Below are 26,990 nucleotides of genomic sequence, written 5' to 3'. Positions count from 1 at the left end.
AGCAGTTGATGTTTTTTAGCACTTTAATTTTGTAAATTAATCATATATCTCCTCTAACAAACATATTCATTTTTAACTGTAAAAAACAAGATAGCAGACAAGTGTAGTTTAACAGTACTATACTCTTCCCTGTTCAAGAAAAATACTTGTAAAATAAATATTACATTCTAGACATTTTGTAGAAACCAACACTCTGTTAACTGATCACCTAGAATAACTTGTGAGTTAGTAATTTTAAAGACATCGTTACTCTCATCTGTTTACCTAATTTAAATTGAACTTTTTAAAATCACATGAACTAAAAGAGAAATGGGTCCCTTTCTCTTTTAAATTTTAATTTATGAGTGCTCATTTATCGATATGCCAATTTTGATACCATGTACATGATGTATGGACACAAAGACATATATAGACACAACACAATACCCAGGTGTGCACACATACATAAAACAGGAAACAGAGATTTTGTAGCTGTTTGTAGATAGGTAGGAGGCAATGCTACAGATGTTTGTTAAAGCCGCTATTAGATTTACACTGTTAAAAATTAAAATAGAGCTTATCAGTCGTTCACATTAGTACTTGAATACAGAGGCCGATGGTAAGTATATAGTTTAACATCCATGGTGAACACATCAATCAAAGGCTTAGGTGGCCAGTTGTCTTCAAGGGCTATCAGATTCATTCCCAACATCATCATGTTTATGTCCTTTTTTTTTTTTTTTTTTTAGAATTTTGTAAAAGGAGATTCTCCAATGTATTTGAGAGCTAACCCTTGAAAATTTGGCGTCTGAACAGTCAGAAAACAAAAATCTCTATAGTTAGATAAATTAAAACTGATCAGAAAGAAAAAAATTAATTTAGGCACACAGGAACTAGTATGGATTTATCATAAAATCATGAGCTCAAAAATATAGAATTTTTAAAAACAAGAATTCTAAAATAATAATAATAATAAGGCCATAATTAGTAAAAGAGCATGAAGAACACCTTATGAGATCAGAGTGCACTTTTGGGTCAGATTAGCATCAATTCAGATATTGAAAGAATGACAGAGCCCTGAAATCCTTAGGTAAAGATTTTCAAGGTATGTATATATGAGATCATTCTATCTTCCCTCCCTGTGCTGCAGTGTTCAGGAAGGAGCTTATTAAGAAAGCCTCATGGTAGACAGCTAAGAGGAGATAAATAGCGAGCCATTTAGGTCCCACAAGCAGCTTGGACTTAAAAGTGACACTTTTTCCCCCCTTTGGTTTTAATTGGATCTCTGCAAGCCTTGTAAATCTTACAAGCTCTGCAGACTCTGGAAGCCTTGGATAGACAGAGATCTGGCAAAAGCTAAGAAGTAAGGAAGATGCTGTTTTGAGCAAAATCTCATGAAGAGAGCATTTTAACCATTTTTCATTTCCCCAGTTGGTAATCAGGCCAGGTTTGGATGCAGAAGATTATTGGGCAGCTCCTGTATCTCAACTGTGATTAGGTTATCCCCTACTTTTTGAGGATGACACTCCTTCATGAATTAAAAAAAAATGAAAGAGAACAAAACATGAGTGCCTGTGCTGAGAAAACTGTCTCTTTGGCTAGGGGTATCCTCCTGATCCCAGAGCCTCTAGTGATCAGCAGTTTCTGCCTGTCCTTCCATGACCTCTGGCTGGGATCACACTCAGAATGAAGGATAATAACTAACTTCTTTGTAACTATTTTAACTTAAGGGAGGACATTTGTCAGCTAGTTGTGTCCTTAAAAATTCTTACACGTTCCCTTTGTCCTTTTGGATCCTCATACTCACAGGACCATGCTTTCATATTATTTTCCTCAATTTGAAGTGGGAGGCAGGCCTGTTAGTGCTCTGTGTGATATTGCCACTACAAAAAAATTAATAATAATTTGGATTCTGAAAAACCAGCCTCTATCTCAGAGCAAAGCCTGTCCAAGGAAGGGACATGACCTTTGTCTTTGGAAAGACCTACAGAGCACTCCTAGGCACATTCCCACCCTGCTAAGTTGTTTATCTACAAATAACAGGAGAGATCTGCTGCGCCAGGTGTTCCTGATTCAGTCAGGCTAGGTGGGGACCCGTAGCAACCCCCTAGCAGCCACCAATCAGCATGAGACAGGGAAATACCTGGGATGCTAGATGACCCTTCCAGTAGTTTATGGTGTTGGGAAACCATGTAGTTCAGCACGAACACCCCTCTTGGCTTAAACCAATCAGTTCAAATGAATCCCCCTCTTGTAGTAACCAATCACCCCTACCCAACTTGTTCCCACCAGTGAATGTGCTAATCATGTTTTAGAGTTGTTTTATGATTTTTCTGCGGTGTGTGATGATTTGCTAAGAGATGCTATGATGTATGTGAAATCCCTGCCTTCCCCAAAGAGTGTATAAAACTGCTGCAAACCCTGGGCTCGGGGCCTCTCAGCGTCACCAGTTGCTGTGTGCACGCGGAGGACTGAGCTAGCTCGCAACAAACACCTCTTTGCTGCTTACATCGATCTTGGTCTCTGGTGGTCTTTTGGGGGTCCCAAATTTGAGCATAACAATTCCTGAACTAGAACAGATGAAGGTAGTTTTAGTCTAATTGAGACAGATTTTCTAGTCTTTTTTCTGCCACATGAGGAGAGTACAGGGGGAAAATTGTGTCTTGTGAGAGTCTAAAGAAGGTAGTCTAATTTTAAAGCTAGGGAGCTCTATCTTGACAATCTCTCATCATAATGGATCCCTGTTTAAGAGACAGACAGTATTGACATAATTGGGGTAAAAGCATTTCTGAAGAGAGAGATATTGCTTGTCTCACACTCTGGGGATTAACAGGTCACCTCTTTTCCAAAGACCTCAGAGCAGACCAAGATTTCATCTCAGAATCCAAGATTCATTGAACAAGGGTGCCCTCCACTATGGGACGAAGTCAACCAGAAACAGACAGATAGTGGTCAATATTTGGTACCCCTTAGGGCTGTCAGGGTCAGACTTGGAACATGAGACCTTCATGCAGCACTGGGGAGTGGTTCTGGCCAGCTGCCTTTAATTGTCTCAGCCTTCCTCTGTCAAACACCAAATTTCTCCCACAGAAAAGAAACTGAAGAAATTGAGGAACAAAATTCCCAACACCTAGTGAAAGGTGATCTAACCTACCTCTTATCAACATTATTTTGGGTCTGTATGTCTCTTAAATGAACAGATAGTTTGTTAAGGAATGTGACATATCCTGTCCACAACAGCCAGGAAGGGCTGCAGGTAAATCCCTTCTTAGAAAAAAAAAAGCATGTGGGGATTATCACAGTGGGCCCATTTGCTAGAATTATTATACACAACATTTATAATGTCACAGATGTCCTCCAGAGCTGTAGTTAAGATGTCTAATGCCATTTGATTTTTGCAAAATTCTTCCTCTTCTCCTCCTCCTCCTCCTCCTCCTCCTTCTTCTTCTTCTTCTTCTTCTTCTTCTTCTTCTTCTTCTTCTTCTTCTTCTTCTTCTTGGCACTACCTTTGTGTTTAGTAGATATCCCTTTTTCTGTATCAGTTAGGGGTTGGTAAAGTTAGATAGAACTTTTATGTGCCACATTATACCTTTTAGACTAATATGAGGGATAAATTTTGGGGTTAGATAATCATACTAGCAAACACAGAAACAGATCAAGCCCAACTATGTAGGAGGTTAGAAGGATTTGTAGGTCTCAGAAAAAAGCTAGTGACAGTCTCTTTTGATAGCTATTAGGAACTCCTGTCTATGGAACTTTCCTTTATAGCCTCCAACTTTACTTACTTTTGGTGGAAGTTCATCTGCTTTTGGGGGGCAGTAAATGAAGAAGAGGGCTGGGGGTAGGGAGCTTATGAAGTGGGGAATCAGTGAGAATTAATTGTAGAGCAGAGAGATTTTGACTAATGAGGGCCTTGACTGAAGGTAAAAGAAAGTTTTGAGACAAGAAACCTCAAGCCATTTGCCATTTTGTTGGAGAAAATTGTCTAAGTCTTGGAGAATTTGAGGGTCAATGTTTCCAAATTCCAAATTCAAGCCATTGACTTAGGTTGTCTATTTTTTACTACAGCCATATCTGAGAACTAAACTTAATGAGGCATCCAATTTTAAGTTTGATTTGGAATTGGAGGTTTTTTAAATTATTTATGAGTCAACCTACGTGGAAGTTCCATAGGACTGGGTAGCTCAGAGCAATAGACTCAGCCATTTGTAGACTGACACCTTGGAAAATGCAAGCCCTATATAAACTTTCCTCTCCTAAGTTGTTCTTCCCAAATATTTTGGTCATAGTGATACAAAATCTGACTAAAACAGAAATTGGTACCAAGAATTGGAGTCATTGCTGTTACTAACCTGACCATGTGGTACAGAAGCCTTTGGAAATGATTTCTGGGAGGGATTTAGAAGTTTAGGCTATAAAATCCTTAGAATTTTGTAAATGTTTTGCTCGAATTCGGGACCCCCAGAAGACCACCAGAGACCAAGATCAATGTAATCAGCAAAGAGGTGTTTATTGCAAGATAGCTAGGTCCTCCGCGCGCGCACACACACAGCAACTGGTGATGCTGAGAGGCCCCGAGCCCAGGGTTTGCAGCAGTTTTATACATTCTTTGAAGAAGGCAGAGACCCCCACATACATCATAGCATCTCTTAGCAAATCATCACACACCGTGGGAAAATCAAATAACAACTCTGAAACATGATTAGCACATTCACTGGTGGGAACAGGTTGGGTAGGGGTGATTGGTTACTACAAGAGGGGGATTCATGGTTTAGGCCATGAGGGGAGTATGTGCTGAACTACATGGTTTCTCAATATGTTATCAACCACCACAAACTACTGGGAGGGTCATCTGGCATCCCAGGTATTTCCTTGTCTCATGCTGATTGGTAGCTGCTAGGGGATTGCTATGGATCCCCACCTAGCCTGACTGAGTCAGGGACACCTGGCACAGCAGATCTCTCCTGTTATTTGTAGATAAACAACTTAGCAGGGTGGGAATGTGCCTAGGAGTGCTCTGTAGGTCTTTCCAAAGACAAAGGTCATGTCCCTTCCTTGGACAGGCTTTGCTCTGAGGTAGAGGCTGGTTTTTTATAAACAGAGCTTAATAGGCAATTCTGGTGGTAGTTCAGAAGATCAGAATGCCAAAGGGAATATAGACTATGTTCATGATGTTTCAATAGGAAATGAAGACTCTTGGGAAATGGACTATAGGCCATTCACGTTTTGTTCTGGCAAAGAACTAGTTTTACCCAAGTCCTGAGATCTGTGTGAGACTGAATTTAAAAGTGATGGGCTAATTAATGTGGAGGAAATTTTAAGGCAGCACAGCATTCAGGTATATGTATTGCTGGAAGATTTTAGCCAGATTTATTCTGAGAATCAGGAGCAGAAACAGAGCTAGACAATTTTTTTAGAACATGAATTCTGGCCAGAAATTGCATATAAATCTGGGACAATGGAAATTTTGCTTGTTGAAGAGATGATAGCACCTAAAAAGATGCTAATTACTTTCTAAAGAAACAATAGAAAAGATGCTAGGAGGGCATCTCAGGAACTTGCAAGACCACACCCACAGAAGGCTAAAGGATATTGAAAGGGAAAATTCCTTTGAGAAGACCTTGTGGGAGGTGCTCTGCTTGCATGGGGGAGGGCGCTAGGAAGTTGTTTCACCTTGCTGAGCTGAGCTGGACTCAGAGGATGTTGTAGCCTTGATTCCAGGGGGCCCATATTTTGCACCAGCTAGCAGCAGACCTTGGCATTATCCACATGGTGCTGGTTCTGTAAGAATGCAGGATGCTGGAGTTAGAGGTCATAGAGTCTTCTACCAAGATATCAAAGGAAAGCCTGGGTGGTCACGCAAGGTATGGTAGGGTTGGAGGCCTGGCAGGCTGCACCTGAGAAGGCAATGCATGTGAAGTTATAACAGTGAATCCAAAGTTGGAATGGATACCCTAGGTATCAAGAGATGCACATTCATGAAATACTGAAAAAAGCTGTAGGGAGAGCCAGGCTGAAAAAGAACCCATGTGCAATGGAAAGTTCAATGAGATAGGCTGCCCAAGCCCTTTGGAAATAGCATTGTGCAGTCAAGTGTGCTAGATTCCAGACACTGAATAACTGGCCAAGTTGCAGGACCTATTTTCCCTACTGGGTTTCAGTTTTGCTTTGGTCCAATGCCTTCTTTCTATGCTCTTATGCAGGAATGGGAATGTTTATTCTGTGCCACTGTATATTGGATATATTTAACTTGCTTTTTATTTTCACAGGGATTCACATCCAATGAAAAACCAGGCTCTACCTCAGAGCAAAGCCTGTCCAAGGAAGGGGGCATAACCTTTGTCCTTGGAAAGACCTACAGAGCACTCCTAGGCACATACACACCCTGCTGAGTTGTTTATCTACAAATAACAGGAGAGATCTGCTGTGCCAGGTGTCCCTGACTCAGTCAGGCTTGGTGGGGACCCTTAGCAACCCCCTAGCAGCCACCAGTCAGCATGAGACAGGGAAATACCTGGGATGCCAGACGACCCTCCCAGTAGTTTGTGGTGGTTGATAATATGTTGGCAAACCATGTAGTTCAGCATGAATACCCCTCATGGCTTAAACCAATCTGTTCAAACGAATCCCCCTCTTTTACTAGCCAATCACCCTTACCCAACTTGTTCCCGCCAGTGAATGTGCTAGTCAATGTTAAGAGTTGATTAGTTTATGAGAGAGTTGTTTGATTTTCCCACGGTGTGTGATGATTTGCTAAGAGATGCTATGATGTATGTGAAGTCCCTGCCTTCCCCAAAGAGTGTATAAAACTGCTGCAAACCCTGGGCTCAGGGCCTCTCAGGGTCACTAGTTGCTGTGTGTGTGCACATGGAGGACCGAGCTAGCTCGCAATAAACACCTCTTTGCTGCTTACATTGATCTTGGTCTCTGGTTGTCTTTTGGGGGTCCTGAATTTGAGCATAACACCAAAAGTTTGTCTTAGTTCTCATAGGAGAATATGGATGGGGGAAAGCTAAAACCAGGGGAATACTGGAGATGAAAGAAATGCATTTTGCATTGTGAGATGGATATGAGCTTTTGGGAAACAGAAATGGAATGTTATGCTTTGGATATGAGGTATACCTCCAAATCTCCTGTTAATGCAATTGTTAGCACAAAGAGACCAGGCTGACACAAACTTCACAAATCAGCCAAAAGCCTTTATTCAGGAATAGAGTCATGGTTCTGGTGGACCCATTCTCCTGGTGGAAAATGAGCCACTGAACAAAGGAGGGGACTGAACTTATATGGGTTATACTGAGAGGTAACTTAATTAATAAGACTATCAGCTTGTGAACTCAGAAATTTGGGGTCTGTTTTACTGGGTAAAATGGGAGGGAGTCTGGGGTTAGTAGTCAATCTCTAGGATTTATCTTACTGGAAAAAATGGAGGACCTGGGGTCAGTGGTTGGTATCTGGAAGGGATTTGATTAGGGAAGGATTAATGCTTTGGCCACTTGCCAGAGATTGCTTTTCTAGGTTTGATGGACACGTTCTCCCAGGGTTTGTCTTATTCCTGGGAAACTGATTCTTTATGTACTGGGAAAGGATCAATGCTCCCAGTGTATGGCTTTCTTTCTCACTCCCCTTTTCTCAGACTTCACTATTTGGGGGTTTGTCATACTCCATATTTAATAGCAATAATATTCAGAGGTGAAAGATTAGTTTATGAGAGTTATAACTTAATAAGTCCATCTTATTTTAAATTGATTATGTAATAACAGCAGGCAGGTAGGACATTCCTAGAGGAGATGAATCACTGGGGGTGTACCCTGGCAGGGTGCATCTTACCTGTGGCCTCAACCTCCTGTGCTTTCTGACCCAGCCATGAGTTGAGCAGCTTTCCTCTACAGAGCCCTTCCCTCAAAATGTGCTGCCATAGCTTGGACCCAGAGAAATGGAGTGAGCCATCTATGGATTGAGACCCCTGAAACCATGAACCTCAAATGAACTTTTTCTCCTCTTAAGTTGTTCTTATTAAGTATTTTGGTCACAGTGACACAAAAGCTGACTAAAACAATAGCTCATTCATTTGCCCATCAAATATTTATTAAGTATCTACTTGTGTCAGGCTTGGGATTGGACAATGGGATATAAGTGTGAAGGTGAGAAATAAAGAGCTTACAATTTTGTGACAGAGGCAATTATACTTATGATATCAACAACCTAAGTTCAGGATGTTGTAGAAATATAGATGAGTCCCTTAATTATGTGCAGAAATAAATTCTCTGAGTAAGGGGGTTACCTAAAGATTAATAACAAGACCCCCAAAGTGCAAGAAGTTAAATCATGAATCAATAAATGGGATGGATTCAAATTAAAAAGTTTCTCCTCAGCAAAGGAAATAATTAGTAACAAGAGGAAAGAGCCTGCATATTGAGAGAAAATCTTTACCACATGCACCTTTGATAAAGTATTAATCTCTAGGATATATAAAGAACTCAAAAAACTTAACACCAGAAAAACAAATAACCCAATCAATAAATAGGCTAAGGAACTGAACAGACACTTCACAGAAGAAGAAATACAATTGATCAACAAATACATGAAACAGTGTTCAACATCTCTAGCAATTAGAGAAATACAAATTAAAACTACTCTAAGAATTCATCTCACTCCTGTCACAATGGCAATCATCAAGAATACAGGCAACAATAAATGTTGGCATGGATGATGTGGTGAAAAACATACACACATACATTGCTGGTGGGACTGCAAATTGGTGCAACCACTCTGGAAAGCAGTATGGAGATTCCTCAGAAAACTTGGAATGAAATCTCCATTTGACCTAGCTATCTCACTACTTGGTTTATACCCAAAGGACTTAAAATAAGCCACATCATTAGGTGGCTTAATTGGAACTATGAGACATAGCCACATTAATATTTGTTGCAGCTCAATTCACAATAGCTAGACTACGGGACCAACCTAGGTGTCCCGTAATTGATGAATGGATTAATATATATATATATATATATATATATATATATATATATATATATATATATATGAAACATATACTCAATGGGATATTACTCAGCTTTAAAGAAGAGTGAAATACACCAGTAAATGTTTTTCTCTAATATGCAGATGCTAATTCACAATAAGATGGAGGGTGGGGGGCACTAGAGAAGAATAGTGATACCTTAGATTAGTTAGAGGGAAGTGATGGGAGGGGAGGGGAGGTAGGGATAGGAGGAATAGTAGAATGAAGCAGACATTATTACTGTATGTATATATGTGACTACATGACCAATATGATTCTGTAACATGTACACTCAGAAAAATGAGAAATTATATCCCATCTACGTATGATATAGCAAAGTGCATAAATGCATTCTATTGTCATGTATAACTAATTAAAACAAATTTTAAAAATTAAAAAAAAAAGATTAATAAGGGCAGGAAAGGACTAGAATTTGGTGTGGAAGTAAGAAAGAATGGTGGGCCTGAAAAATTTGAGTGGGGGGTGTATATGAGAGAAATATGAGAGAATTGGAAAGGTGAAAGACTTAAATTTTATGTAAATGTGAGGAGACTTAATGACTAAACACTAATCAAGGGAGGAAAGTAGCATGGATAACATAAAGGCTTCTGGTTTTGGCAGAAGGATTCAGTACTTTGACCTGGAAGAACTGTAATTACTGCTTCAATCTCCCTGCTTGCTATTGATCGATTTAGGTTTTCTGTATCCTCTTGGTTAATTTTGATAGACCATATTCATCTTGAAATGTAGACTTTTTTTTAGATTTTTCAATTTATTGGTGAATCAGTTTTTAAAATAGCCCCTAATGATCCTCTGGAGTTCTGTGATGTCTATGGTGCTAATTTGAGAATTCTATCTAATTTTTTTTGTTTGTTTAGTTTGGATTAGAGTTTATCAATATACTTTATTTTTTCACAGAGCCAACACTTAATTTCATTTATTCTTTGTGTTATTTATTCTCTATTTCATTGATTTTGGCTCTGATCTTAATTATTTCCTTTCTTATACTAGTTTCAGGATTCTTGTTTTTCTAGGTCCTTGAGACACATCATTAGATGGCTTAATTGGAAACTTTCTAGTTTTCTTATGCAGCCACTCATAGATGTAAACTCTCCTCTTAGAACTGCCTTCATCATATCCTAAAAATTTTGGTATACTATATAACCTTTCTCATTTGAATCTAAAAAGTTTTTAGTTTTTACCTGATTTCTTCTATCATCCAATCATTGTTCAAAAATGTATATTCAATCTCCAGGAACTTATGTAGTTTCTGTAGTTTTTCTTGGTGCCGATTTCTAATTTTTCCCATTATGATCTGATACAATGAAAGGAGTTATATATCAATTTTTTCCTTCATATTTGCTATGAATTTCTTTGTGGCCAAAGATATGTTCTCTTTTGAATAAGGTACCATGAACAGCTGAGAAGAAAGTGAATTTGGCTGTTAAATGAGATACTCTATAGAAATTTCTGTTAAGTTCATTTGATAAATAATATTTTCATGTGTAAAGAATCTTTACTGTGTGTGTGTGTCTGGATGATCCATCTATTGGTGAGATAGGAGTGTTGGTGCACTCAATATTATTGGGGCTCCATTTGTATGGTATGTTATTTTCCATCTTTTCACTTTTAGCCAGTATATGTCTTTGACTGTAAGATGAATCTCTTACAAAAAAAAAAAGAAGGGGGTATTAATCCATTCTGCCAGTCCATGTTTTTTAGTTGGATAGTTGAGACTATTTATATTCAATGATAGCATAAAGAGATGTTTATTAAATTTTGCCATTTTGATTTATTTCTAATGTTTACTTTGGTCCTGTTTCTCATTTTCTTCACTTCTCTTCATATGTGATCAATCTATTTGTGAATTCTGGAATATGTATTTAATTTTTTTTTCCTTTGTGTAGTATTTAAGTACTTTTTGTAGTTCTAGCTTAGGATTCATGGATTCTTTCAGTTTATGCTTATCTTAGGGGGGTTTTAGTTCTTCTTCAATTCTAAAGGATAGTTTCATTGGATATAGCAATCTTGGCTGACAGTTAATTTGGTATGATATGTTCTAAGCCTTCTTGGATTTCAGAGCTTCTACTAAGAAATAAGAAGTTATTCTAATTGTTTTGCCTCTAAATATGACAATATGTTTTCTCTTGAGGCTTTTAAAATTCCATCCTTGCTAATATGTCTGTCCTGTAGAATTCTATTTTTATCTTCTTTGGTAGTGATTGATGTGTTTTGATATCATGTGTTACGTGAGAACTTGAGGATCCCACTTTTCCTATAGTTCTAACAAGAGTGGGATTCTGTTGATATGTCAGTTGTGTCACATATGTTAGGATTTGTGGGTTACACCCTCTGTGTTACTTTTCTTCATGTAACTCTATATATTGTAAAAAGATATAAGATTGATCTAGTTGGAGAACCTTTGTGCTGTGGTGTCCACAGTCTTTGTCTTTTTGGGGATCTGAATACCTCCTGTATCTGGAAGTCCATCGTATTCTCAAGGTTTAAGATTTTTTTCTGTTACAATTTCTCTGAGTAGGTTATCCATGCTATTAGCCTGCATCCCATAACCTTCTTAAATTCTATTGATTCTAATATTTGTTCTCTTCATGTTGTCCCAGATTTTCTGTATATTCTGGTCATGGTTACTTATTTTCTTTTTGTTAATATTGTCTGAATGCTCAAGACCAGACACCTTGAGCATTCTATACTCAAGAATATGCGTATAGAATATTCCATATATATAGAATACAGCTTTCCTATTTCATAGAATATATATATATATATATATATATATATATATATATATATATATATAAAAATATTCTATACTCATATTCTTGAGTATAGAATGCTTCCCATTTCTGAGATTCTGTCATTTGCATAGTACACTCTATTGGAGAGATTTTTCCACTGAATATCTTATTTTATTTCTTGTGACTTTCATTTCCAAAATTTCTGTTTGGTTCTTTTTCATTATCCATATCTCTTTGCTGAATATCTCATTCATACCTTTTCGTGACTTTCCTAAATCATTTGGCATTTTTCTGTATTCTCTTAGAATTTATTGATAATTTTATAGTCACATTTTAAAATTATTTATCTGGCATTTTGCCAGTTCAATATCTTTGGAATCAGTTGGTGGTGAATTATGAACCTTAGAAGACGTCATGTTACCTTTATTATACTTTCTCTCTTTTTGGGGGGAGGGAGCAATACTAGTGATTGAACCCAGAGGTACTTAACTACTGAGCAACATCCCCAACCCTTTTTCTAAAAAAGTTGTTTTTTATTTTGAGACAGAGTCTCACCAAGTTGCTTAGGGCCTTGCTAAGTTGCTGAAACTGGCTTTGAATTTGCAATCATCCTGCCTCAGCCTTCCAAGATGCTGAGATTATAGGTGTGTGTCATCATATCCAGCTTTCATATTTCTTATAGTTTTGTGTTGGGTTTTATGCATCTGCCAGGATGTATTTTTCCTTGACTCCTTTGTGTGGGTCTTTATAGGGCACAGTCTTTTTTTATTTTTATTTTTTTGACAAAATGTTTTAGGATATCAGGTTGTTGTGAATTTCTCGTTCTATTATCAAGTGGTTTCTATAGTATAGTTTCCCTGCTCATTCTTTGGTGATAATTGGTGTGTTTTGACACTGTGTGTGTTATGTCAGAACTTGAGGATTCCACTTTCCCTATAGGTCTAACAAGAGTGGGATCCTTATTTTTGATCTGTCAATTGTGTCACATATGGTAGGATTTGTGGGTTACACCCTCTGTGATTGCTCTTCTTCATGTAACTCTGTATATTATAGAAAGGTATAAGAGTGATCTAGTTGGAGAATCTCAGTGAGATGGTTTTCACAGTCTTTGTGTTAATTCTCTCTGTTTTTGCTTTAGGAGTGTATGTCCATGAGTTGGACCTGACTCCCTCCACTCAAGTCATCTCTGCTAGTGGCCTAGTCATTGGTTGGGGGGTTTTCTCACCCTTATTCTTTGTATTAAAGTACTAATGGAGATTGAGCTTGGTTATTTTGTGTGTAAAACAAATAATAAAATAAAATAAACAAAATAAACAAAATTCTCTTGACTGGGATTTTGGTGTTGCTCAGCTACCCAGTGAACTTTTAGTGTACTAGTACATTCCCAGCTCCTCACAGAAAGGGGGAAAACAAACAACTGCAACAAGAGCATGAACAATATACAGCATTAAAACAAATACTTAATGCCTACTCTGACATCTACAACACTAGTTGCCACAAAAATATGAATGGCAGGATCAGCAATTGACAACAGTAACAATGACAAATAACTGTGAACTAGATCATGTATTAAAGTAAATCACAGGTGTCAACTGCACCATTCACAGTAATAATAATCACAAGATGAGTGGTGGGGGCAGGAATTATATAAGTCAAATAGTCCTAAAAGTTGATAAGAATACAGTTCATTAAGAGAAAAGAAATGTGATAGGAATGTGATATCTATACTTATACCAAGTATAGATATAAACCTATGACTAAGAAAATGTTTAGAATGTTAAAAATGTGAACAGAGAGGAAGCAGAAGAGATGTAGCAAATGACAGCTATAAAGAAGTAGGAGAAAAAAATAAATAAAATAAATAGGACAAAAGAAGTTGAGAGAATTATATATAGCTCTGGGACAAGAGTCCCCTGTGCTTCTCCTTTGCTAGCAAAGTAATAAACCTTTTTCCTTTTCCTCAAAAACTTGTCTCTGTTATTGGGTTGGCATTGGGGATGAGGACCAAACTTTCAGTAACAAATTAGTGACCTTGGCATGACCTGAAAGCAGCCCCAGCTCCAGTTTTCTTGGACAGATTTAGCACTCCAAGTGACTGCTCACACTTCCATGCTGAGAATACAAGGTAGCTGGTGAATTTGTTGAGAGCTGACCACTGGAGAAAGACCATGTGAGTTTACCTCAGACTGAACCAGAGGAGCTATTCCTGTGAGTAAAGGGAGGGACTAAGGAACTGTCCTAGCAGCTGCCAAAGCTCCTTTTGCTTCAGGGAACTCCCACCTTCCCTCCATGAACTGCAGAATCTGCTTCATCAGTTGCTCTACTTTGACAAAAAGGAAACTGAACTCCATAAAGTTTCAACACACCCTTGGCCAGCTGCTAAGTCACGCTGTGTGCAAACCAAGACCCTTGATTCCACACATCTGGTTCCTCTTTGTGGGAACATCTGGTCCCTCTTTGTGATAATATCTGTGGCATAATTTGTTATAGGATTCTTAGTTAAACAGGACTCTGAAACTTAGGGATTTTACTCCCTTCTGATCTGCTCTAGGTTTTCATCTGTCAGGCTAGATTTGGGAATTCCCTCTGATTCTTTGTGTTGTTGTTTATATCTGCTACTGGCCCCTTTAAAACATGGGCAAAATTGCATCAATTTCCACCCATGGTCTCTTGGAAATATCCTGGCTGACTGGGCCAAGTAAAGGTCTAAACCTATGACTAAGAAAAAGATGGTGTTTTACTGTAACACAGTCTGACTGATGAGTGTTCTGGAAGGGGAAGAAAGGTAGCCATTGTCTTATACTCTGAATTACCATACACTCTTGCAGATGGAGTAATTGTGCAAGAGGTCAGGAAAATGGGAAGAAATCCCATATGTGCAGGCATTTATATTGCTACATAATAAGGAGTCTGAACATCCAGGGACTGAGTTGATGGTGCAGAGAAAGGCATGGCCTCTCATAGAGACAGTTGGTAGAGAAAGTTGAGGAGGATTTGATAAACTTAACTATAAGAAACCCCTTCAATCCTAATTCACCTCTGGCTCCCACTAGCTCTCTTAGTCTTATAGGGAGCCATTCACATGAAGGAGAGGTGGAGCAAAATGGGCTCCCACTATGGGCATCACAAGGCTATGACTCAGGGTCAGGGATAACCTCCTCATCTAAAACCTTCCAGGGAACTCCTTTTGGCTGGGGAGCACCTGTTGCTGCGGCAGGTCAATAATTCCCCCTAAGGTTATACCCTATCGGCACAAATGCACAGGGGAAGCCAGCAGGGTATTATTGGGCTTATAGTTCCTCCTTAACTTCTGACTTGATGAATTGGAAAAATTCAAACCCAACCTATTTAGAAGACACACAGAAAATGGATGAGTTGTTTACTATCATTTTTGCCACTCACTACTCCACCTGGACAAACATACAAACTCTGGTTAACATGTTACTCACAGCTGATGAATACTGAGTAGTGATAGATAAGGCAAGGCAAGAAGTTCAGAGGCTCCATTATGAGGATCCCAGTCACATCCCTGCACCAGCAAAAGCTATTCCTATGAGGGAGCCCAATTGGGACTCAAATGCGGTGGCAGACAGTGCAATGATTAAACATTATGGGAAATGTATTTTGGTGGGACTCAGGAGGGGAGTATCCAAGGAAAAAGTTTTAAATAACATTCAGCAGTTACAGCAAAAGATCAATGAGTACCTGTCAGAATTTTTAGAATGAGTTTGTCAGGCAAACAGGAAATACACAGATGCAGATCCAGAAGCCCCTGAAAATCTTTGCATGGTCAAAATGACTTTCATTGGGCAAAGTGCCCCAGACATAAGGAGGAAACTTTAGTGGATAGAAGGGGAAATTGGTATAAATCTCTCACAGTTGGCTATATTGCCTTTAAGTATACAATGCCCAAGAGAAACAGAAAAATAAAATCAGCATGTGTTTTCTTGGTAACCTCCACAAAGGGAGCCTTAAGAAAATTCAAAAGAAGGGATAGGAATGGACATCCTTCATTAAGGCAAGTCCCATGAGCCTACTGTAAGGAGGAACAACATTGGAAAAAAGATTGTCCAAGGATGTGAAGAATTGTCCAAGTACCAGATCTCCCCCTGAAAAAGAAATTGTCTCCTGAATCCAAGGCTCAGATGACAAGTGATGAGGTCCAGGTCTCCAGGCCTTTTTGAAGGCTTCTACCAGCCCCAGAAGAGCCCCAGTAACCTGCTGTCAATAAATTATATAGCCAATTTTGTGTTACTCTTGACAGTAGAGAACTCACTTACAGTTGATGGCATTGTGAGAATGATAAGAGAGACAGATCAGGCGCAAAAATTTCCTGTAATCCTACCCCTGTAATGCAACCTGAGAGAAAAAAAAAATTAAGGCAAAGTTTTTGTATATGCTGGATTGTTCAACTCTCTCCTGGGATAAAATTTGTCATGTAAATTAAATGCACAGATAACATTCATAAGGATTGTTTCAGTATATAAATTTAAGAAAGGGTCCAAAACTCAAAAAGATAAAAGTTATAGGTATGGAAATATATTTTAGTACAGAAAATTAAAAGGTAAAAGAAATGTTTCTGGACAAGTAAGTATTTTGTCTGATAAAGTAATATTTTTGTGCTAATGTTCAAAATGAAAGGGAGGACAAAACTAAGGATATAACCAAGTTGTGAATGTCTAAGTAAGTTGCAGAAGGTTTGTGGCAGGTAAATCTCAAAAAGTTTGTGTTTGTGATTAAATTGGTTATAATTAGAACAAAGTTATTTGGACTTTAATGTGTGAATATGAGAAAAAGTCTGAAATATCGATATGCTATTATCTATCAAGAAAATTTTCTTGGGCTGGGGATGTGGCTCAAGCAGTAGCATGCTCGCCTGGCATGTGTGCGGCCCGGGTTCGATCCTCAGCACCATATACAAACAAAGATGTTGTGTCCACCGAAAACTAAAAAATAAATATTAAAAATTCTCTCTCTCTCTCTCTCTCTCTCTCTCTCTCTCTAAAAAACAAGAAAAAAGAAAAAAAAGAAAAGAAAATTTTCTTGTATCTATTATGTTTTATTATTTAGGAAAACTAAGTCATATAGGAATTAGGGTTCATACTTGTTTTAAAGTCTTTTCAACAATTACTTTATAACTGATTAGATAGATGATTATTTTAGGTTATGACTATAGTTGACACCCTGAAGATATGTGACTAGATATAAGTATACATCTGAGAATTATATCTACCTGAGCCTAAGAGTTATGTGAAAGCTTATAAAATGAAAGTTTATCTAGTTTACTGGCAAGGTAACAAATAAGTGCTCTCCTTTTTACATTGTATCTGACATAGAAGGGCAACATTGTCACTTGAAGACCTGCCTTGCTTTGACAAAGCCAATTTCTGATCATTAACACTGTTTCCTAAATGTATAAGAGATTTAAGAATATTATTTGATTTTTGCTAGTATTGCTAATACATGACAAACTGTATTTATCATTTCCATAATCTCTGGGTTCTAAATTGTACTTTAAAAGTTAAATTTAATTAAATGTAAAGCTCAGAGGAAAGCAGTTCACCAAGTTGGTGTCCTCAAAACTAAAATTCTCTGTAGAAATAGTCTTGGAATTGTATAGAAATAACAAATTTGGTTGCTATTTATTCATGTCATTTGAAAAAGAGGATCAGAGGATTGTAGAGAACAGGAAGCCAGCACACATTCTGCAAAAAGGAAGAGAATCACTGGAGACAGAAATGTCCTTGATGCTTCCAAGAGAAGCCACATGTGTTCATCAAGACTCTGACCCATCCTGGCAAATGGCACTACTAGTAGAGGAAAGCTAAGGGAGCCAAGAGGCTTTGCACACTTTCCTAAGAGTGATCTCTGAGGAATCTCAGCTGACCCTTAGGAGTAGATAGGAGGAAGGTCAGTTTTGACCAACCTGGTCTTAAACACCTCGCAGGAGAATATAGCCTAAACCCAGTTCTACCTGGACATTTAAAAGGAAAGACAATGTTTCTTTTAAAGTAACTTAAGATGAACACTTGTGTCAGCCCTACCAAAAGTAAGTAAAGCTGAAGAATATAAAGGAAAGGTTTTTGTGTAGGACTACCTAATAATGATGGTCACAAAGGATGGTCTAGAGTCACAAGTTTGTCCTGAGTTAATTTGAGACTGATCTCGCTACAAATCTTCCTAACCTCCTACATTGATAAACTTGATCTGCTTTTCACTGATAAGATTATTATTTACTGGGTTCATGGTTTTCAGAGACTTGCTTTTGTGCTCATAGTTTATAAAAAAAAAAAAAGTAATGCTTCACTGTTCTGTTTATTTTTTACTTAACCTGATCCCTGCCCTATGTATGCCCTGTCTAGTCACCTGCTATCTGCAACTGTGGACCCCTGAACTGCTCTTATGCTGAATATCCTTAACTGTCCATGCCCCACCTGATAGAGAATAGGGACTTTGGGATACTTCCCCCCAAATTCACCCTCTTTCAGCAGGAAGCATCTTGAAGATATCGTTGCCCAATTTTTCGTAGAATGTAGAAATTGACAGTGGGGAAATGTAACAGTGGTTCACTTTATGCTTTGAATATAGCCCTTGCTGCTCTGCCACTGCAACTTAGTTTTAAAATGGACATGTTTCTTTCTCTTCCTCTTTCCCTGTTCCTCCTAATGCCAGGTGAAACAAGATTACCTTTCTTCCCCATCCTAGGCAGAGTTATCTGTCCTTGAGTAATACCCACCATGGGAACCAAGTAATCCAGACTTTCGGGATAGTAACAGAGGTATCAAAAATGACTATCTCCCAAATTAACAAGTAAATTACAACTCCATCAGAGAACACATGGAATGTGGCCTTTGAATTACCTCTTTAAAAACCCCTTGTTCCTGCTGATGGACAGAATCACAGCCTCTGGGACAGGAGTCCTCTGTGTTTCTCCTTTGCTAGCAAAGTAATAAAACTTATTTTTCCGTTTTTCCTCAAAAAGAGAGGGAGGGAGGGAGGGAGGGAGGGAGAGAGAGAGAGAGAGAGAGAGAGAGAGAGAGAGAGAGAGAAAGGGTACAAAGTTGACTATAAGAGGGAGAAGAAAAAAGAGAAACAAAAAACACTAACCTTCAAATGAAAGAACAAAGAAAAATAATAAACTTTTTAAATGAACAAAAAGGAAATATATATGTTTGTACATACATATTTTCATGAACTAATAAAAACCCCAAAATAGAGGTGGGGAGTTAATTAAAAAGAAAAGACTGTCTCCATTTTGGTGATCAAAACTGTCAACAAGGACAGATGTTTCCATTCTATGCCAGAGTGCCCTTATTTCTGTTTCTTCTTGAGCTATGTACCCCTTGGAGAGAGCAAAGACAGAGGGTTATTAAACTCATCTTTTTACTACGTTGCTCACTGCACTGCCAGCCGTGGTGGCTTGAAACTGAAGCTAGTTGAATCAGCTTTCACTTTTCCTTCTCACCAGTACAAGGTCAGATGGAATGAGAAGTAATATGAATTGGTATTCTGTGCAGACAGAACATATCAATGTGTTCCCAGTTTGGGGCTGCTACAGAGTTGTAAATTGGAAGTACCAGCAACTGAAATTTACCTCTAATCAGGCCTTTGGGACTTTGTTGAGTAGTATCTGCTCTAGAAAGATTAGATCAACATACTCCTGGGGCCAGGCAGATGCTGATCTCTGCTGACCATCTGGATCTCAGGGACCTCCCAAGAATTCTACTAGTAAGGCACAGGAGTCAACCCTCCACAGGTCTCACACATTCCACCACCCATGAACTTTGCCTTCCCAGGTTCACTCCCTGAATGAAATCACACCCACTTCTCAGTTTCCAGGCCCTCTTTATCTGTCACATGAGCCACCAGACTCAAAGGGAAAACAAATTTTACTTCCCTTCCTATCTCTCACTTGAGTGTCCTGGGATACAATCTTCTCTGGGCCTATTGAATTCATATTCTGCTAGGCACACCCTAGGCCATGTGATAGGCAGTTGCTAGGTTAGTATGACAATGTTTGCTATGATCTTCTAGCTTTGCAGATGCAAGCTGCAGCATGGCCTGATTCAAGATGGATCCCTACTCAGTTCTCCACTTGTCAGTTGAGAAACACATATCATTTCTCAAATACCAGCTCACTCTGCAGCCTCTAGTTAAGTTCAAACTACTTTTCAGTTCTGTTGGTAAAGATGGAGACAGGAGCGCTTCTCTTCCGGGAGCTCAGGTCCATGATGCACTGAATGGTGCGCAAACCATCACCTTCAATCCCTGTGAATGGTGCGAACTTTGAATGGCACACCTCCAATCCCTGAAGTGGCACGAACTCTCGGCCAATGAAGAAGTAGCAGCCCACTCACCTTGCTCCTCCTCATCCTGTGTTAAGCCCATAAATATCAACACCCTGTTCATGCTTACTCTCTTACTCTTACTCTCTTATTCTCCCTCTCCCTCTTACTCTCCCCCTCTTCTTCCCCCCACCCTCTCTCTCCCTCCCCCCCCCCTTCTCTTCTGTGACTGGCTGCTACGGTTCTGCTAATAAAATCTTGGACAGGTAAATGGTTATTTTGGCTTGTTGAGTTTATGGAGCTTTTCCACCATTCTTTACAAGTTCTTCAGGTTTTTCTATGTCAAATTAGTCCACTGTATTTCTCTCTGTCTTTCCTTCACTTTGCAGTGAATGAGCACTGCTGCTGCTGCCGCCACCAGCTTGGCTCTGATGTACTCTTTCTAAAACTTTGTTCAATGCACCCAGATTTCTAAGAGTCTCTGACTGTCCAATTTTGAATTTCCATGAATTCTCTCTTTCACTCACAAAACTGAGCAGCAGTATTGCCATCACTTAAATCCCAACTCACAGAGCAACTAGAAATTTTGCTTTACCCTTTTTAAGTGATTGATAAAGGCCAAAAAAAGAATATTTTGTGACATATGAAAATTAAATGAAATTGAAGTTTCAATGACTATAGTTTTATTGAAACAACTATACTCATTCATTTACACGTGAATGTTGTCATACAACAACAGAGTAAAGTAGTTACAACAGAGACTGTAAGGCTTTTGAAGTCTAAAAAGTTTACTATGTGGCCCACTATAGAAAAGTTTGCTAACATCTGGAACATACTACTGATTAACAACAAATCTCTAAGCCCTTGAAATCAGAAAAATGAATGACAGAATTCTGTAGAGGAAGCCATCCCCAGGTTCCTAAGCCTACAATAATTTAGAGAGGAAGCCAGAATTTCCCTTAGAAGGTCTCATTTAATCTTTTACCTTTTAATTAAGGGGTTTACTCCTATTTTTATAAATGAAAAAAACTGAATTCAGGTATTTAGTGGTGGTGCAGACAAACTTCTGGGCAAAGGCGGTACAAAAGAGAAATTCAGAATCTTCACTCTTGATGTTGAGAAACTGATGTGACTCCATTTTTGAGAAACCAGCCTCTACCTCAGAACAAAGCCTGTCCAAGGAGCGAGGAATGACCCTTGTCCTTGGAAAAACCCACAGAGTGTTCCACCCTGCTGAGTTGTTTGTCTGTAAGTAACCGGAGAGATCTGTGGCTCCAGGTGTACCTGACTCAGTTATGCTAGTTCCTGAAAAGACCAAAGAATATTTAAGGCCTAAGGCCTGACCATGTGATGACTCATAGCAACCCCCTAGCAACTACTAATCAGAATGAGACAGGGAAAATACCTGGAATACCAGGTGACCCTCCCAGTAGTCTCAGTGACTGATAACATGTTAGGAAATCATGTAGTTTAGTACATACACCCCTCATGGCTTAAACCAATCAGTTCAAATATATCCACCACTTGAACTAACCAATCACCCTTACCTGACTTGTTCTAGTCAGTGAAAGTGCTAATCAATGTTAACAGTTGTTGTTTGATTTTCCCGATGATGTGTGAAATGATTTGTGTGTGATGTTGTGACACATAGAGTATCCCAAAAAACCTATAAAATCTCACTGAACAAAGGACCGGGACCTGGAAACAGTTGTGAGTCTGGGCTTAAGCTAAAGACTCTTGTGTGCTTGCATTGGATTTGGCTCCTGGAGGTCTATTAGGGTCCCACAAATTCTGCATAACAATGTTATTGTAATAAACAAAAATAGAAAATCCCAAAGTTTACCAAATATATAACCAAACATGGCAAAGATTAATCTTATGTCATGAACTTCTAAACATGGCTGCTAATGAAGGAAAACCCAGAAGCATGCCACCAAGGAAAAGTAAGACAATAACACTATCATTAATTATCCTTATTTTGTAAATGAAGTGAGAGATGGGTAACAAAGTCAGGAGAAAGTCTAAGTCAGGTTTTACAGACACAGAAAGACCTGTCATTTTCCAGGATATTGTGCTGAGTTAGAAGAATGAGTAAAAGCCCTTGGAAGTGGTAGTTTCCATGAACATCTGAGCGGGCACAGCTGAGCCAAACTAAAGACTGCACTTATTCTGGCCCAGATCACTTCCTCCCTAGACCTATATATGTACTATTGGTTTGCAAAAAAAGTGGAGAGAAAGCAGCACTTAGCAGAGGTGGAGTGAGGGCAGATAATCTAGTCTACTAAAAGTAAGAACAATTATAATTTGAATTGATGCCATGGTGGAAAATGTAGGAGATAATCAGTTAATGCACCAGAAAAAGATAAGTTAAACCAGTTAAGAAGAAAGATAATAGATAAAGAGAAAAATATAGACAATCTTGTATAAAAATAAGTGAGCTCACTGAGTACACAGCTGGCTCTCAAAATGGCATCAAAAGATGGCAAGGCTAAGAATCAACCTGGAGTTTAATTCAGACTTTACACATCCAATAGAATATAAAATTTTTGTTGCTTTTTCTAGTAAATATGGTTTTCTTCCCAAATTTCCCATATTTTCTGTTTTAAAATAGGAAAAGTACCTATAGAAAAGGTTAAAGTCAATGGAAAAACTGGAAATCTCAGGAATGTTGTACAAATTGAATATTTCAAGAATAAAATCACATTCATTTCTGAGGAATTGTTTCTGAGAATGTCTTTGAAATATCGTGCCAAGAAATGCCTTAATTAGAATACTCTTTGTATCATTGGATCTGATGAGAAGACTTATAAACTTTATTACTTCCATATTAGTCAACATGAAGACAGATCAGAGTCTGAGGACTAGGTGACATTTCTAGGGTGGGAGTTGCTTTTAAATAATACAAATAAAACATACACAAGAAAGAGACATCTGGAAATGGGATTTTAGTTTGTCAGTAAGTAAAAAACATGAACATTGTACTTTAAAAAAATAATACTGGTACCCTGGGAAAAATTGATGGAATATAAATTAATGTTTAGAAACATAATATAAGAAATTTTCTGAGTGAGCACAGTGGTGCACACCTGTAATCCCAGTGGCTCCAGAGGCTGAGCAAGAGGATTGTGAGTTCAAAGCCAGACTCAGCAACTTAAGGAGTCCCTAAGCAACTTAGTGAGACCCTGTCCCTAAATAAATTTTTTAAAAAATGGATTGGGGATATTGTTCAGTGGGTAAGCACCCCTGGGTTCAATCCCCAGTTTAAAAAAAAAAAAAGAAAAGAAAAGAAAGAAAGAAAAAGACAATTTCCTAAAATGATTGAAGAATGAATTAAAATATCTAGTGATTTTTTTTTTTTTTAAACAGCAGCAAAAGGGTATCGAAAGCAGGGCATAGGCCAGGTTCTCTTTGGCCATTTTTCTACAGCCCAGGCAGATTTTCTCCCCCAGTTTAGGGCTGGTGTACTTGACTCACAGTGAGATGATCTGAAGCCAGGCTGAGAAACAGTGCTGGGAGTGCCAGCGCTGGGTTTAAAAGATTGAAATCTGTTTTAACACTTTTTCTGATGTCCTGCTATCCTTGCACACAAGAGGCAGTGCCTTTTGTCTCCTTCAGCTTAATTTTTGACTGTTCAAACCTGTTATCATGCAACTGCATAAATGCCTGTACATACAGAATCTCTTTCATATACTTTACCCCTGACAGACCAATTTCAACTTCAAAATTGTATAATGACCTAGTAAAACCATTCAAAGGCAAGATTGTGTTACAGTAAACCATCTTTCTCTTAGGCTTATTCTTATAGATTGCCCATTCAGCCAAAATCTCTCTGCTCAAGAGACTAACAGTAAGATCAACACAGCATGGCCCATGTTTTAAAGGGCCAGTGATAAAAACAAACAAACAAAAAAAAAAACAGACAAGAAAGGATCACCAAAACCAGGGATGACAGACAGAAACTTTTAAAACAGATAGACCTACATGTAGAAATTTCTTCCTCTTACTTTACATCTGACAGACCAACTCCAATTGTACGATTCTACAAAAAAAGAAAAGGAGAAAAACAAAACAAAAAAACAGACAACCAGAGAGCATCACCAAAACCATGACCAACAGAGGGACATTTAAATTGACCAGCCAAGACCTTTCTCAAGAGGCTACCTATAAGATCAATTCAGTATTGGCCATGTCTTAAAAAGGGCAGTAACAGATACAAACAAAACAAAAACACAGATAACCAGAGGGAATTCCCAAATCCAAGGCCAACAGATGAGAATCTAAAACAAACCAGAAGGGAGTAAATATCCCTAGGTTCTCAAGTCCCATTTAACCATGACTCCTACACCAGTGATGCCACAGATGTTCCCACAGAGAAACCAGATGTGTAGAATCAGGGATCTTGACTTACACACCAGAAGACTTACCAGATGCTCAAGGATGTCTTGACTTTACTAAGTTCAGTTCTTTTTTCTCAAAGTGGACCATGATGGAGCAATAGTATCATTCGGGGAGAGAAGGTGGGAGTTCCATGAAGCAAAAGGAGCTTTGGAAGCTGCTGGGGACCATCCCTCGGTCCCTCCCTTACTCACAGGAATAGCTCCTCTAGTTCAACCCAAGGCAAATTCACCTGTCTACTCTCTCCTGCAGATGGCTCTCAACAAGTTCGTCAGCAGCCTTGCATCCTCAGCATGTAAGTGGGGTTCCTTGTTTTTTCAAATATATTTTGAGTTTTTCTGTATTTTTGTCACTTCTAAAATTTACACATAATAAAACTCCTTTATTTGTTGTTACATAGTCACGTGACTACCTCCAAAATCAACACACAAACCAGTTGCATCACCACACGAACTTTCCTCATGCTACTTCTTTGTACTCACTTCCAATCCCCCAAACCACTAATCTCATTTTCTCTTATCCTTTTGCTTTCCCAGATTTCATGTAAATGGAATAATACAGTATATATAGCCTTTTGAGGCTGGCTTCTTTCACTTAGCATAATCCATTTCAGATTCATTCGTCTATGGGTATTAGTAGTTTATTCAATTTTATTACTGAGTAGTGTTCCATTGTTTGGCTGTTTCCACAGTTTTTAATCCATTCACCAGTCCAAGGACATTTGCATTGTTCTCATTTTTTTTATTATGAATTAAGACATTAAAACATGTGCATATCAGGTTTCATGTGAATATACACTTTAAGTTTCCTTGACAATATCCAGCAGTAGCACTCCCAGTTCACATTGTTAAGTTGTATGTTTCATTTTGTTTGAAATTGACAAATTGTTTTTCAAAGGCTGTGCTATATTCCATTTTCATTAGTAATTTATGAGATTTCCAGCTTTCTGCATCTTAATCATCACTTAGTATTGTCAGATTTATTTGTGTGTTTTATTTTTTTAGATATACTAAAAGTATAATATATAGTATGGTATATTTAGTATGTGGTAGTATCTCATGATCTTAATTTGTGTTTGTTTCAACTTGAATTTTCTACAAGTGTCATTTTTTTAGGGAAAAATGTTGAAAGTTATATTTAAAGATCGAACATAGAACTTTAGAGTTCTAAAAGATATTTTTATAGGCTTCCTTTTATAGTTTTCCTTTGTAAGTGTGGTGCACAATCAGACAAGAACCACCTATTTTACTCAAGAGATCACATGTTACTCCCAGCTCTGCCACTTTGTAACTGCAAAACCATATCCTCCAAGGCTGATTCCTCAATTGAAAAATGAGGGTTTGGGCCACCTCAGTTGTTCTCAACTTGCCTGAATCTTAAAGATACCTAGGAAGACGTAAAAGACTTTTTCTTTTTTTTCCTACATTTTTAATTGGTGCATTACAATTGTACATAATGATGGGATTTGTTGTTCTATATCATACATACATACATACAATTTAATAATATAATTTGGCTAATATCATTCCCCAGCACTTTCCCCCTCCCTCCCTTCTTCCCACCCCTTGGTCCCTTTCCTCTGCTGATCTCCCTTTGATTTTTAGGAGATCCATCCCTATGTTTCTTTTCTTTGTTCCTCTCTAGCTTCCACATATGAGAGAAATCATGTGACCCTTGACCTGAGTTTGACTTATTTCCAGTCCCACCAACAGTGTAAAAGTGTTCCTTTTTCTTCACATCCTCTCTAGCATTTATTATTATTTGTATTCTTGATGATTGCCATTCTAACTGGTGTCAGATAAAATCTCAATGTAGTTTTGATTTGTATTTCCCTAATTGCTAATGATGTTGAATATATATATATATATATATATATATATATATATATATTGGGGGGAGTACCGGGGATTGAACTCAGGGGCACTCAGTCTGAGCCACAACCCCAGCCCTATTTTGTATTTTATTTAGAGACAGTGTCTCACTGAGTTGCTTAGCAACTCGCTTTTGCTGAGGCTGGCTTTGAACTCGGGATCCTCCTGTCTCAGTCTCCTGAGCTGCTGGGATTATAGGCGTATGCCACTGGCCTAATCTCTAATCATTTCAAACACCAACTTTTTTTCCTTTTCATTTTATTTGAGAGTGAGGTCTCACTCTTGTCTAGGTTGGCTTCAAACTCCTGGGCTCAAATAATTCTCCTTCCTTAGCCTCCCTCGTACCTGCGACTAAAGTGCAGGCCACTGGGCCTGGCTAAAACTTCAAATTTTTGTTAGTCTAATTTCAGCTATATTAGGCTCTTTGAGTCAGGCCCACTACACTGGAGCTGGATATTTCTTTTTCTAGGGTGGAAGACTCTTATGCACAGCAGGATGTTAAGCAGCATCCCTTGCCTCTACCCACCAGGTGCTAGGAATAATCCCCCCAAGCCAGCCCCAGTTATCAGTTAACCAAAAATGTCTCTGAACATTGCCAAATGTTCCTTGGGAGGCATTCCTTGCCCGATTGAAACCTACTGCTTCACTGTAAGCCACAGTAAGCCAAGCACAGTTCAGC

General features: G+C 38.4%; 1 long non-coding RNA gene across 5 annotated transcripts in view; it reads left to right on the top strand.

The window, feature by feature from the left end:
- The window catches only part of LOC114098835 (uncharacterized), a 50,054-nt gene that overhangs the window by 17,794 nt on the left and 5,270 nt on the right, over nt 1-26,990 (top strand). For 2 of the 5 annotated variants that reach the window (XR_011704098.1, XR_011704100.1), the window contains exon 4: nt 24,693-24,735. This is a non-coding gene — a long non-coding RNA (uncharacterized lncRNA). Of the gene's footprint in view, nt 1-6,248; nt 6,894-24,522; nt 24,736-26,990 lie in introns of those variants that run through there. The other 3 variants (XR_011704097.1, XR_011704099.1, XR_003583801.2) reach the window with 2 other exon arrangements.

Source organism: Marmota flaviventris, chromosome 13 (assembly GCF_047511675.1).
Source record: "Marmota flaviventris isolate mMarFla1 chromosome 13, mMarFla1.hap1, whole genome shotgun sequence".
Lineage (NCBI taxonomy): Eukaryota > Metazoa > Chordata > Mammalia > Rodentia > Sciuridae > Marmota > Marmota flaviventris.
This window is presented reverse-complemented; position numbering and strand designations above follow the sequence as displayed.